Source organism: Euphorbia lathyris, chromosome 5, assembly GCF_963576675.1.
Source record: "Euphorbia lathyris chromosome 5, ddEupLath1.1, whole genome shotgun sequence".
NCBI classification, from domain to species: Eukaryota; Viridiplantae; Streptophyta; class Magnoliopsida; order Malpighiales; family Euphorbiaceae; genus Euphorbia; species Euphorbia lathyris.
In genome coordinates this window covers 6,059,135-6,074,989 of record NC_088914.1, presented here as the reverse complement: position 1 = coordinate 6,074,989, position 15,855 = coordinate 6,059,135, and positions in this window count along the sequence as shown.

Below are 15,855 nucleotides of genomic sequence, written 5' to 3'. Positions count from 1 at the left end.
CTGCTCATTAAAGGTGGTTCTGAGAGGAAGCGTTTGATCCCTTCGAAGGCTTGCTTGCAATCTTCATTCCACTCGAATGCTTTCTGCTTTTTGATCACTTCATAGAAAGGTTGGCATCTACGAGCGGAGCATGAGATAAATCGGCCAAGTGCTATGATCCGCCCGTTGAGGCGTTGCACTTCTCGGATATTTTGCGGCGCCTTCATGTCCAGTACAACTTTGATTTTATCTGGATTGGGACCTACTCCTTTCTGGCTGATCATATATCCGAGGAATTTTCCATAAGTTGCCCCGAAAGTACACTTCTCAGGATTTAGCTTAATGTTGTAATGGCATAGGACTCCTAAGACCTCTCTTATGTCCTCTGCGTGCCTCTTCATGGTGGTGCTTTTAATGATCATGTCATCCACGTAAACTGAGAAGTTGTCACCCTTCCTTCCTTCGAATATCTTGTTCATCATCCGCTGGTAAGTAGCTCCAGCGTTCTTAAGCCCAAAAGGCATGACCTTGAAGCAATAAGTCGCCTGGTGAGTTACAAAGGAAGTTTTGATCCTATCCGATGGCTCCATGAGGATCTGGTGATAGCTCGACTTCACATTTGTGAAGGAATATACTGCATGTCCTGTGGTTCCATCAACTAGGATATCAATGCAAGGCAAAGGGTAGTTGTCTTTGGGACAAGCCTTATTAAGGTCCGTGAAATCGATACACATGCAGTATGATCTGCCTGCCTTTTTAACTAGGACCACATTCGCCAGCCATTGCGTATAAATAACTTCCTCGATGGCGTCCGCCTTCTTCAATTTAGATATCTCTTTCTCTATCACTTTCTGTCTCTCTGGCCCATGATTCCTTCTCTTCTGAGCCACAGGGACTGCGTCTTCGGCGATATTGAGCTTATGAGTGATCACATCTGGATTGACCCTTGTGAGGATCTCGTCTTTCCATGCGAAGACGTCTTCTGATTCGAGGAGAACTTTCGTAACATCCTCCTTAATCTCAACTTTTAGCCCTTTGGCGATCCGTACCTGCTTACCATCCGCAATGAGGAACATTTCTATATCTCCAAGGGCCGTCGTAACAAGCTCATCTTCTTCATCATCCTTGGACTGTGGGCGGATCGACAAGGATGCAGAGTATGTCTCCTGAGCGACCTTCTGGTTCCCCTTAATCATTACTCCTCCCTTAGCGGTAGGGATGTACATCATCAAATGGCGTATCGATATGAGAGCCACCACTTCTGAGATAAAAGGCCGTCCAAAGATGATGTTGTATGCCAATTGACCGTCCATGATGGAGAACTCCAGATCTCCCATCCACACATGATCTTCATCTGCTAATTCGCATTCCAGCGTCACTTGTCCCTTTGTCTAGATTGTGTGACCCGTTACTCCCAGGATATGTACAATGGTGGTCTCTATCTGATCAACCTTGAGTTTGGCGAACGCTCTTCGAGTGATGACATTGCATGAACTGCTAGTGTCTATCATTACTCTCTTCATTTCCCATCCTTCCACCATCATGGTGATGACGAGAGCATCTACATGTGGGGGGATCGCTGGACCAACATCTGCTAAGGGGCGATTGAGTGATGCTCTATCTAGAGCGATAGTTTTCGCCTTCTTTACTGTAGGCTGATACCCTGGTCCGCCAGCGATGATATTAATGACCCCCTTTGATGAGAATCGGATCCATGCTAAGAACGAGATTATATTTACGAGTTTTAATCCTTTATTCGATAATCCGATGAAGCGTGCGAAGTTCAAAATGAAATAATTTAATCACTTTCGAGTTACACGAAGATAAAATTGATTCAAAAATCACCATATGAGTTTCAACCATTTGGATTTATTGGGAAAATTAAATCAATTCAATATGAATTGATTTAATTATTTCAATGGTCAAAATGACAAATTCAACACAATGTGAACCTTATCAATTCCATATGAATTGACTTGATTTTTCCTTATTGGGTTTTCATTGTATGGAAACATTTATGTAGTATTTTGTTTTTATGGTTGACTAAGTTAATTCCCTAATTACCCTTGTACTATTGTTATTGTTTAAGGTACATAAGGGGCAATTCTAGTCATAGTTTATTTGTGTTTTATGTATTTAAGGGTGAGCCCTTTCATTTGTAAAAGGCACATTTGATTAAATAAGAAAAAGAGTTTGTGAGTGATTTCTCTTGTGTTCTTTGGGACACTACTTTGAACAGTTCGGGATTAAAATCTTTAATTGTTGGAGACTGGGATTGGGTCTTTACAACCTAGTTTTGTAAGGGTTCTTTTCTGTCCGGCCCTGATTCGTTAGCTTTCCTAGGGATCAAATCTAGTTGTCGGGTTTTCGAGGCACTGTTCCTCGTGGGTTCGCATCAGTTTGGTATCAGAGCCAAGCTCTAACTTTTCAGGTTTTAACTATCCGTAAATTTATTATTACTATTATTATTGTTTTTTTTTTTCTATCAAATTTTTGAAAGTGGGATTGTTATTTATTTTAATATTTTTTTTCTAAGTATTTGGAGTAATTTTAGTCTTGGATTCTAAAAAAAAAAATCTCTATTATCATTCACATTTTGTTATCAGATCAATTTTCTTTTAAAAGTCAAGTCTTGTCTCCCATTATTAACTTCTTCTTTTTTTTCTTTTTGTTTTTTAGGTGTGATCTTAATTAAAAGAAAAAAAAAAGAAAGTGCAGCAAAAAAAAAAAACAACAGAAAAAAAAGTGTGACTTCAGAAGAGAAAAAGAGAAAAAAAGAAAAAAAAAATTGAAGGTTCATATTTAAAAAAAAAAAAAAAAAATATATATATATATATATATATATATATATATAAATTAAAAAGAAACCTTTTTTTCTCATTTTTTTTCATTTTTCATTTTTTGTATTTATTATTATCTTTTTCTTTTTCTTGTCTATTAAAATTCTCAAATCGTCAATATTATACTTTGGTCATCGAATTGTTTATCCGCGTTCCGTTCAATTGTTTAACGTCTTGCTTCTTAGGTTGTACAATTAAATTTTGGTTTTTGACTGTTGAGTTTTTAAGACTGAATTTATTCTACTGAGTTCTTTAAAGAACACTATAAGAGAAATCGAGCGGTAAAAGATAGAGTGGTGAGCATATCAGAAAGAATAGCCGAAAATTTGAGTGAAAACACCGAGCGAATTGTGAGTTTTTTTTTATTATTATTATTACTTGATCTATTTGAATTTCTTTTGCACAATAATATGGCAGCCGATCAAGTGTTAACAATATTGAACCTCTTGATGGAACGTATGGACATCATGGAAGAAAATCAACGAGTTGTTCTAGAAGCAAACCAAGGCGATGTAATGTATCATTATGATGACAGTGAAAGATCGGCTATAAATTGGGGTGACCATGATAGAGAAGAAATAGGTCTTGGGAATGTAAAATTCAAAATATTATCATTTGGTGGAAGAGACGATCCCGAAGCTTATTTGAAGTGGGAGAAGAAAATGGAAATGATTTTCGACTATAACAATTTTTCAGAAAAGAAGAAGGTACGAAAAGCTATTACAGGATTTTCAGATTATGCCTTAATCTGGTGGGATCAATTTGTGACAACCAGAGAGAGGTGTAGAGAGCCACCAATTGATTCTTGGAAAGAGCTAAAAGCCGTTATGAGAAAACGATTTGTTCCTAACCATTTCTATGTGGGTTTGTACAAACACATGCCGAGTCTAATGCAAGATTTCAATCGAGTCGAGAACTACTACAACAAACAAGACTTCATATCTCGATATGAGATTATTGGTAACAGCGATAAACGTACATATGTAAGTGAAGAAATAACGGGTGAAAAGACTGGAAAAGTTGTTGATGAGTCTGGCAGAGTGAAGGAAGAGTCTAAGAGCACTGCATGCAATGATGAGGATGATGCTCTTGAAATTGAAGAACTAACAAAGAAAGATGAAACGTCGTCGAACAAAAAAATTGAAACAAGATCTCAAGTTGAGAATGATGTAGACAAGGTTGAGATTCAATATGTATCTGCATCTGACCAATGTTATATTTCAGAGATTCCGGTTGCAAGAGAAGGTGAGGTCAAAATTGAGGAACAACTATGTGGAGTTGAAAAGACAAATTTTGTTGATTTCGTGGGTGTTGAAAAGATACATACTTACACTAACAAACTTGACATTTGTTTGTTTAGTGTTCTAGATTCTAAATTGCAGGTGTTCATGTCTATCCACGAACAACATTGCGATTCGAGGACGAATCGTCTTGAAGAGAGGGGGAATGATGAGAATCGGATCCATGCTAAGAACGAGATTATATTTACGAGTTTTAATCATTTATTCAATAATCCGATGAAGCGTGCGAAGTTCAAAATGAAATAATTTAATCACTTTCGAGTTACACGAAGATAAAATTGATTCAAAAATCACCATATGAGTTTCAACCATTTGGATTTATTGGGAAAATTAAATCAATTCAATATGAATTGATTTAATTATTTCAATGGTCAAAATGACAAATTCAACACAATGTGAACCTTATCAATTCCATATGATTTGACTTGGTTTTTCATTATTGGGTTTTCATTGTATGGAAACATTTATGTAGTATTTTGTTTTTATGGTTGACTAAGTTAATTCCCTAATTACCCTTGTACTATTGTTATTGTTTAAGGTACATAAGGGGCAATTCTAGTCATAGTTTATTTGTATTTTATGTATTTAAGGGTGAGCCCTTTCATTTGTAAAAGGCACCTTTGATTAAATAAGAAAAAGAGTTTGTGAGTGATTTCTCTTGTGTTCTTTGGGGCACTACTTTGAACAGTTCGGGATTAAAATCCTTAATTATTGGATACTGGGATTGGGTCTTTACAACCTAGTTTTGTAAGGGTTCTTTTCTGTCCGACCCTGATTCGTTAGCTTTCCTAGGGATCAAATCTAGTTGTCGGGTTTTCGAGGCACTGTTCCTCGTGGGTTCGCATCACCCTTAGCCTTCTTCTTCAACTCATCTCTTGGTTTATCACCATCTCCTTTCTTGTCGTTCTGGACGAACCTGTCCAGCTTTCCTCTCTCAATAAGCCTTTCAATCTCTCTGGCCAGCTCCCAGCATCCATCTGTTTCATGGCCGTTCCTCCTGTGATACTTGCAATAATTCTTGGGGTTTCTCCCCGTATTGGTGTACTCTCCCCCTTTTAGTTCGGGGTATGAAATGCTCCGTTTGTGTTGGCTATTTTCTATCCACATTAGCACTTCACTTTTGGAGGCGTTTAACGACGTAAACGATGGTGTATATGCTGATTTGTTCCTAGAGCCTCTCCACCTACTTCGGGAGGATGAATCGGGGAGCTTTTCTTTTTCCTTATCCCTCCTCCGGGATTCGCCTTTCCCTCACCTGGGAGGAGAAGCTGACTCCCTTCGGATATCATCGACTTCCATGAAATCCTTACATCTTTCCATCAGCTCTGCTATGGTCTTTGGCTTATTTCTGATGAGATCCACCTATAAGCTCTTGCATGTTGTATTTTTTACCACCGCTTCTACGGCCATGGAGACATCCACGTCTACAACGCGAATGCATAACTTGTTGAAGTTATTAACATAATCTCTTAGAGACTCATTTTCTTTTTGCTTTAGTTCGAAGAGTTTTCGTGATTTAACCACCGGTGGGATGCTTCCTGTGAACTTTGCGCAAAATTCTCTACTCAATTGGTCCCAACTATCGATCGATCCTGGAGGGAGAGATTGAAACCAATCATACGTCGGGCCTTTTAGCGTGGTAATAAACATTTGGCACAACACTGCTTCACTAGCTCGGTTAAGACCAAGCAACATGCGATACTTCCTTGCATGAGCTTCAGGATTATCATCACCAGAGTAGCCTGGTATATTTGGGATCTTGAAATTCCTATCAGTTTCCTCAGCTTCAATCCACTCTGTGAAGAGCGATTCTCAGTTGGCGAAAGGATTATGCCTGGCATTCTCCTCGTTCTGCCTACGTATTTCATCCCTGATCTGATCCACTATAGTACATTGATTCCTTCTTGGGCGTCTCCTACTATGAGATCTGGTTCGCTGTGAAGAAGAGGAGTTGGATCCTGATGATGGATCTGAAGGTGACCTTCTTCCACCTCTGCCCATTCCCTCATTGATTTGGTGGTGGAGAGGGTATGGTCTGGTGAGGTTGCCCAGCTCCGAGTTCTTCCGCCCTTCGTCCTGGTGGTGGCGGTGATCTTCCCCGGGGGGATCCAGCTCGACGTCTATGATGTGAACGGGATTTGGATCATCTTTTCCCGCGCGATTTGGTTCGCCTTCTATGCCTGCGATCATCACGTCCGCCTTCTGGGTATTCCTGACCCGCCTGTGTTCTAGTTTGCTCCGGAGGAGCTCGAGATCCGCCGATAGTAATTCCTGGGTTGGTCGTGTGTCCCAGGGGTGTCTGATCATTCCTTCGACTTCCTTCTGGTATGTCTGGAAATAACCTTCTGTTTACTGGTATACTACTTGCGAGCTCAAGATTAACGACCATCGAATCTGTGGGCTGAGAGAGCAAGAACGCTGAATCACGGAAGGCACCTGGCCTATAGTAGGCGGCTTGCCATTGTGATATGGTTGGCCTTGGCGGACGACGACGATTCAGCGAGGGAATAGTCCCTGTTGTGGGTCCTCCTACATCTTGGTTATCCAAATAAGCCCTCAATCGACCCTCCATAATGGGTCCATGCTCTCTCCCTACGACACTTGCGCAAATCTCCCAGAAGGATTCTGGCGACATGTCCCTTTCGTCATGGATGGTTGGCGCATCGGGATCAACGCGACCAGCGTTTGTAGGGGGATTAACTATAAGTGGTACGGATGGTGTTGTAGTTCCAGTTGAGGGGTTAGACCCTCCACTAGCCATGCTTGGATTGTGAACTAAGTCCTTTTTGGATTAGAACTTCCACGCTCACCGCACCAATTGATAACTGGTGTTGAACTCTTGATCGGAATCCTTCCCTGCGGGGGGCGTCGTTGGGTTCGACGGGGGGAAGCTCCGATGCCAAAGTCAGTGTATAGTAATAGGAATAAACTGTAATGACAAAGAAGGGTTTAGGAGAGTGTGAATGTGTACCTCAATAGCTTGGGGTACAAGCTATTTATAGTCATGTAGTCGTAACTCCAGGTAACTAGAAAGTCTCCTTTAATGCCTCATTAATGGCGGTTACTGATCTTATTCAAGTATGACCGTTAGCTCATTAATGGTTCATTAACGTCTTTATCGGGAGTCGGCTCAGCCACTCATTGGGCGGATCGAGGCAGGATGGCGGGTCTCCCATAGGTTTGACTATGGATAGCGTGTAGAGGAATCTCTGTGATCCGCCACTTTGGTAGCTTGCTTGATACGCCATAACTTTCCCGATCATCCGAATACGCGGTCGTTTTGGTTAATATCCCTTTCGGTCCCGTAAATAATATCTCGATGTTATCAGATCTCAATATTGATTTTTAGTGTACATATAAAATTTCATTTGTGAAATGAATAATCTAAAATTGTGTCTCATAAATCTTAAATTGATTAGGCTTGTGAATGGGAGGGGTTGGGATGGGATGGGACTAACAATTACATCATCATTTTTAATGAGAATTCTCTATTTATGCCCCGTTGAGAAAAATAGGAATATATTTGTCCCTGTGGATAATGTGATTCCCATGTATATATCTGTTCCATTTTATAAAAAAAAAATTCTAAACCAATCAAATATATATATATAATTTACTAAATATAATTTATTTTTTTAAAAATAAACATAAAATAAATAAATCATTTAACTAACAACAAAACATATATAAGTATTTAAGAGAAACACACAAAAGTTGTAATTCTATTCAAAGCGGATTTTACAGACTATAGGATATAATTACATTTTAGAATTGTTTTTTTACAAATTATATTAGTATTTAATATATATAATATAAAATATAATTTTTTTATATCAATGTTACATTTTAATGGAAATATCAATCCTAACGGTAATGGGCTGGGATCCCCACACAGAGCGGAGATAATTATTATCATCTCCAACCCATCTCGGAAATAGGGATAATTTTCTTTCCCATCCCTGACCTATAAAAATGGATATTGGAGGTTCCCGATTCTAATGAGACAAGACCCAATAGATATGGGTATTACCCGCTCAAAATCGATTAATACAATTCATATAAAAAATAGCTACAAGTTGAATGATAACTGAATGCAAGTTTGTTTTTTTTTTTTTTTTTTTTTTTGAAGAAGAAGAATGCAAGTTTAAAATTCATTTAATATTTTAGTGATGGTGTTACTTTTAAATTTTATATTAAAGAATAAAATTATTTCATAGGTATATTAGGAAAAATTTAACTTATATAAAGTAATAAAAAAGGCTTAATACATTATTTGTGTGCTAAACTTGTCTAAAAAATTTAATTGGTCCTCTGAACTTTCAAAGTATTCCGATAGCCCCATCAACTTACATAAAATATTCAGTTAGCCCTTGAACTTGCATAAAATGTAATTAATTTAACACTCGGTCGCAAAAAAAGTAAGTTAAATATAGAAGATGTATTCCACGCATCTTACAATGTTATTACATAATTCAAAAATAAATTTAAAATGAAGTTATTACTTGTTTAACTATAAAACTTGTCTTCGCTAATATTAAAACCGTATAACCCCGATCTTGGTCGTTTTACTTTTTTTTAAGACGCGTGCAATACATCTTCCGCATTTAACTTGCTTTTTTACAATCGAGTGATCAATTGATTACATTTTGTACATATTTAAGAGGCTAACTGAGCATTTTATGCAAGTTGAAAGGGCTATTGGGACACTTTAAAAGTTTAGGGGGCCAATCAAACTTTTTGAACAAGTTCAGAGGAAAAATTATGTATTAAGCCAATAAAAAATATAATTGTTATCTAATATATATAGATTAAAGGCGGTTTATTTACTCTATTTTCTCCTCTTATTTACATTTTTGTATTAAAAATAAGAGTTTTAGATGTTTATTTAAAGAACTGTTATTTGTCTTTTATACATGAAAAATAGTTTTTTCCAACATCAAATAAAAAACGTAACAACAAATAGCAGGTAAACTAAACGGGACCTAATAATTATAAAGTCATTAATCTAGGATATGGTAAATTCACCAAAATTACTAAAGTTTAGAGTCCATTTCAAAAAAATTACTAAACTTCATTTTATTTTAATAAAGTTATTTCAACTCTCATTTTTATTCCATAAAATTATTCCAACCAATTCAAACAGATTAAATTACTAGAATAATGTAACAACTATATAAGAAAATTACTACAACTCTTTCAAAAAAAATAATAATGTAACAACTATATAAGAAAATTACTAGAATAATAATGTGACAACTCTTTCAATCTATACTATATATAATTACGGAAGCAGAGAGAAATGAGAAGAAGTGTTTTAGAGGTCTTTTTGATGAGTTGTCAACGTAGTAAAAAATCAGATTAAAAATATTTAATTAATTAAAAATAAATATTTAATTAATTAAAAATAAATATTTAATTAATTAAAAATAACAAATTTATATTTATAATATATTAAATAATTACTAGCCTATTAATTAAAATAATAAAAGAAAGCAAGAGTTACGGGAAGATGAAAAAACACAAAACAAAGGAAATCCAAAAGTCACAAATAAACTTCTATATAAAGCATGATAGATAGTATTCCACCATTATATTCACTGGTCACGATAGATAGTATTATATTTCTGAAGGTAAATATTCGATTTTTTTCATATGTTGTAGTTATTTTGTTCTCAATTATGTTGTTGTTTTATTTTTATTAAACAATAGTTGTTATAGTTTCATCTTTCAGATTAATTTCTGTTGTTACCCAGGTTCTATACCTCTCGCTATCTTATACATGTTTTCTTTTTTATTTGTCTTTTTTTTTTCCAAACTGATAGCTTCAATTGAAGAAATCCGACAGAAATAGAAGATGCATGAACAACTAAAACCGGAAAACACAAAAGTGTCAAAAATTACAAGAAATTCTTATGTTTCTCAAGGTAATTATTCGATTTTTTTTTCCATATGTTGTAGTTATTTTTGTTCTCAATTGTGTTGTTGTTTTCTTTTTATTAAACAATAGTTGTTATAGTTTCATTTTTCAGAGATGAAATTTCATTTCTGTCGTTACTCAGATTTTGTAAATTTGTATTCTTTTTTAGTATATGTTGCTAAGTGTTATCGTTTCGATTGCTAACTCTTAACTAAAATTTAGATTTTCGGCTTTATATGAACTCAATTTTTGGCTTCCTCAATTGTGCTGTTGTTTTATTTTTATTAAACAATTGTTGTTATAATTTCATCTTTCAGAGATGAAATTCCATTTCTGTCATTATCCAGATTCCATACCTCTCGCTACCTTATCCATGTTTTCTTTTTTATTTGTTTATTTTTCAAAATGACTAAAATAAAGATTTTGTATATTTGCATTCTTTTTTAGTATATGTTCCTAGGTGTTATCGTTTTGATTGTTAACTCTAACTAAAATTTAGATTTTCGGCTTTTTATGAACTCAATTTTTAGTTTTAATTGAAGTTAGATTAATTTTTCTAATTCGGAACATGTTGAAATCCACTCATTTTTTTAGTTTGAGTTTAGCTAATTGATATGGATTGTATTTTTTATTTTTTATGCATTTTGGTACAAATAGATATAAAGTTTCACACGATAGTTGTTTATTGAAGTTTGAGACATATTAAATAAAATATTAAAGTTTTTCAAAAAAATAAAAATAAAATATTAAAGAGATATTGGAATATTATACTTATAATGAAGTTTATTTCAATATAAATTATGTTATATTATTATTATTATTATTATCAAGAAGTTATTTTTTCCCAATTTTCTAGACAAGGAGATTGTAAGCATCTAATACGCTTGATAAGATGTTTATTCTTGAAGAATGTGGATTATGCTAGATACAAATTCAAAATCAAGGTAAATAAAAATAAATTTTGATGCTCAAAATCCTAAAAATGTACATTAATTATGGATATTGAGATAATTGCTTTTGCAACATTGGCTTATATAATTTTTAACTATTATATTATGGTTCGTACAAAATTGTTAGTATTTCAAGAGTTTTTAACAGATGAAAATGAAATATGATCATAAGAAAAATTAATGAAAAATATTAATTAAGAAAATATTATTATTTGAATCTCTTCAAATTCTCAAATGTTTAGCATAATGATTCTAATTAATATAATTAATTTCACATATTAATTATAAAACGTTTTTTTTTTGTACTGAGTGGTTACAATTGCGATTTAATTCTATTTAACTAAAATTAATTTATGGACTTAATACTTCATTAAGAAAAAAATAAAATGTTTAATTAATGGGCAAAAAATATTTTCACTCTACTCTTTATACGCTTATGTCTCGATATTCTCTCTTATTTAAAAAAAAAACCCGAGAGGAAGATGGTTCTCTCCTAATTATCTTTTTCGTCCCTTCATATTTTTTAATTCTTTTGTTTGTTTTTCTTACTTACAAAATTCAAGAATATATAATTATTAGAAAATATTAATGAAGTTAAATAAGTGATATCTGTGAGTATGACTGATATTCTATATAGTGAAAGAATGAAGAACAAATTGATCGAATATCTTGATGAGATATTACGATATGAAAATAGGAGAAATCATCATATTAAACTGATTCAATTAGATATATTAGGTTATTGTAGCAGAATGAATAATTGAATTCGAATAATTGGTGATCATGAAATTCTATCAACCAAAATAATTAACATCAAGATGAATTTGTGACTACTTCTTACGAATTTTATTTTTTTATATGTAACATATTGAATTGATAAAGTTTCTTCCTATGCAACATTAGAAAAGTATTGATTGTAATAGTTTATAGAATAATATATTGATGTTGCTTCCATTTTAACATAGATTGTAATTCTTTTGTATCGTAGATATAATATTTAATTTTAATTGTAGTTTAATTCAATTTTTGTTTAACATATATTGTAATTTTTTCGTATTGTAAATATAATATTTGATTTTAATTATAGTTTAATTCAATTTTTGGTTTTTTTATTATATTCTAATATATTTCTTTATTAACCTGCTATTTTATTATTATTGTTTCACAGAATATTTGGAATATGAAAATGTATTAAAATTCCTAAAAAGTACAAATCATTGAATTTTGTAAAAATAAATAAATCATTCATCTTTAGTTAAAATTCTATAAAAAAAAGTAGTCAATTTTTAAAATTAATTTAATTTGAATTATCATTAAAAAAAGATATATTAATTTCAAATATACATAATATATATTTTTTTCTTAGCATGATATAAAATTATTTAAAAATAAATATGTCAATTTATTTATATAAAAGTTTCATACCCCGTGCATCGCACGGGTTTTCTACTAGTAATAATAATAGTAATGTAACAACTATATAAGAAAGAGTTTACTCTTAAGAATAACATGACATTGCAACCACGTGACAAAAATAATAATAATAATAAATATTTTTTTCTGCTACGTAAAAATTTCAAACAATTAATTGTTTATTTTTGTTTTTTTCATGTGACTGCTAAATCATACGTAAAAATCAATTGTTTTCAACATATCACCATTTTAATGATTTTTTTATTTGAAATGCTGAAATAACTTTATTGAAATAAAAAGAAAGCTTAATAATTTTCTTTGAGATAAAATGAAATTGCAGTGACAACTTTAGTGATAATTTAGCGGCTTAAACCACTATTTAGTCATCAATTTATCTAAAATTTTGTCATTTGACATCTGACCTATTATTGAGTCACATTGGACCTCCAACCTATCACAGTTGTTGTAATTTCACCCAACTTAGATGAAGACTTAACATAATTATTATCTTATTAACACGTGACGATATTTTTACATTTAAACTTGATAAGTTTTAGTTTATGGATTTCTTTTTTATTTTTTTAATCTAATTAATTATTTTCCCATAAAAGAATCTATATGGTAAATAAATTTTAAGATGTGTGATGTGTCAAGTCCATATATGAAAATATTATTATATATCAGAGAGTTAACGTTTTGTCAAGTCCCTATCCAAATTGAATGAAATTTTACCAATTTAAATAATTAAGAGCCAAATATAACCTAATAGATTAAAAACCAAATAACAAAATTTTGGATGGCGTAAATAACACTTTAAATCTATGTACCTGCTTAAAAGGTGTAATTGCTCCACCAGCATTTTGAGGGACCACACTAGTGGAGCATTGGTTAAGAATTTCTTTTGAAAAAAAAAAATCTTTTAATTGACAAGGAAAGACTTAAGGTTACATTAAGCACCCGATTTTCAATGTAATTTGAAGGGCTCAATTCATATTTGAACATGTATATTGTGATCTCGCTTAATAATTAAATAAATTTGATCTTTTATAATAGGTTTAATACATTACAAGTTCCCTGAATTTGTCCATAATAGTAGATTGGCTCTCTGAACTTTGCAAGTGTCTCACCAGTTTCCTAAACTTGTTTATTTCATATCACCAGCTTCCTAAACTTGTCCATAAAAATTTAATAGCTTCCTGAACTTTACAGATGTCTCACCAGCTCCTTAAACTTGTTTATTCCGTAACAACTAAATATAAAAATTATAATACTAACTCGGATTAAGGTGCAACAATACCCCTAATATTTTAGATCAGGAGTAATTTTACCCCTAACGTCTAAAATGGTGCAATTTTACCTCTAAAATTAGTAGCCAAGAGCAAATTTATAAATTTGGTGAATTTTTTGAATTTTTGTGTCCAATTCGTACAAAAGTCAATATATTTTATTTTTTATTTTTTTTCACATCCCAACATATGTTTGTGATTTGTTACTGATAAAATTACGCACGTGTGAAGTGTAGATGACAAGATTCATGACCGAGAAGACAGCTTGATGAATTTTACGTAAATCTTTTATTTTTAGACATAATTTACGTAAGGTTTGACTAAATTTATGTAACCTTGTTATTTTATGAGAAAAAATCCACAAACCTTGTGAAAATTAGAGTTTTACATAAAACCTTTACGTAAATATTTTATTTTTAGATATAATTTACGTATAGTTTTGCTAAATTTAGGTAACCTTTTTATTTTAGGAGAAACAAATTCACAAACCTTGTGAAAATAGAGTTTTACGTAAATTTTTTATTTTATCAGTCCATATGTTAAATATCTAACATATTGTTGAGTTCTCGTATTTTAATAATATATTGTTTACTTCTTATTTTTTATTTTGATCAACAGTTTTGTCACTTAAATTTTTAAATTATTGAACAGATTAATCCCTCTACAAGGGACTAAATTGTTGAATTGAGCTAAAATTAAGGACTGAATAGTGTATTATTAACATATAATGATTAAATAGTGATTAGATTAAAATATAGGGACTCGTATATTATTTACCTTGTAATTAATAATCTTTAAAATTTCTATAATTAAATATTACATGCTATAGCAAGTTACCTTTTTTATTAATTTTAATTAACCTTATTTTATTAACACATGTCTAATTACTATTGGATACTAAAACAAAGTATAATTACTTTTTTTTTCCAACATAGTAACCATAGAATTTACCTCACAACTAACCAATTTGATAAAGAACTTAATGTGATATAAAATAAAAGATTAGGAGCTCAATGTATCTAAATAAAAATAAAAGACTAAATACATAAAAAAAATATGACCAGTGGCGAATATAGGATTAGTCGGTTGGGGGGGGGGGGGGGGGGGGGCGATTTTACACGTGCGTTCGGAAATTTTTTTTTTTGCTAATTCGAACTTGCTTAATTTTATTTGTATATATGCGTGTTATAATTTGAATGGTCAAGAACCAATTTTAAGGAGACCTAAGAGGCAAAAAAAAATTGGAAATTTGGATTTATGGAGGCCTAACAGGCAAAAAAAAATATATTAGAAATTTGGATTTAGAAAGGCCTAACAAGCCAAAAAAAATTAGAAATTTGAATTTATAGAGGCATAACAAGCCAAAAAAAATTAGAAATTTAGATTTAGAAATGCCTAACAGGCCTAAAAAAATTAGAAATTTGGATTTATGTAGTACCTAATAGGTCTAGAATATTGAAATTTTGAATTTTGGAAAAGCCAAACACGTAATGAGATATATTTAAATTTTTTTATTAGTTCAATACTAGTTTCTAAAAAAAAATTATAACATTTTTACATTTTTTTATTTTTAGTTTTAAAATTTTAAAATTTTAAAATTTAATTTAGAAATTAAGTTGTTTGAGTCTCAAAAATAAGAAATTATTTTTTTTAATGGAAAAGACATAATAAAAATGAGTTCAAAAGTGTTATGAAAATAAATAAATAAATTAATAATGGTAATATAGTTTTATAATTATTGAAAAATAAAATTTATATAAATAAACACTTTCTAAAATAAATTGAGGTTAGGGGGAATAGAACCTAGGACATTTTAAAAAGAGGCAAATGTTTTAACCATCTCATCTACCCATAAACAATAAAATATTACTACACAGAGTGTATATAAACTAATATTTTGTGGAGCCGAAACTACTCGTGACCATGGTGGTTCCGGCAGCCGGAGGGGGCCGGGCCCCCCAGTCCCCCTGTATACGCCTATGTGACGATAGTTTTCTAAAAGTGAATTTATACAAATTTCCCTTTATTCTTGCTTTGTGTAACTGTACGGGTAAATATATTAAAAATAATGGTTTTACTAGTTTGACATAATCTAAAATTATGACTTGATATAGTTGTAAATAGTTTTTAAAAGATGAATTTCTGTGTAATTTTTCCAACTATAAATTG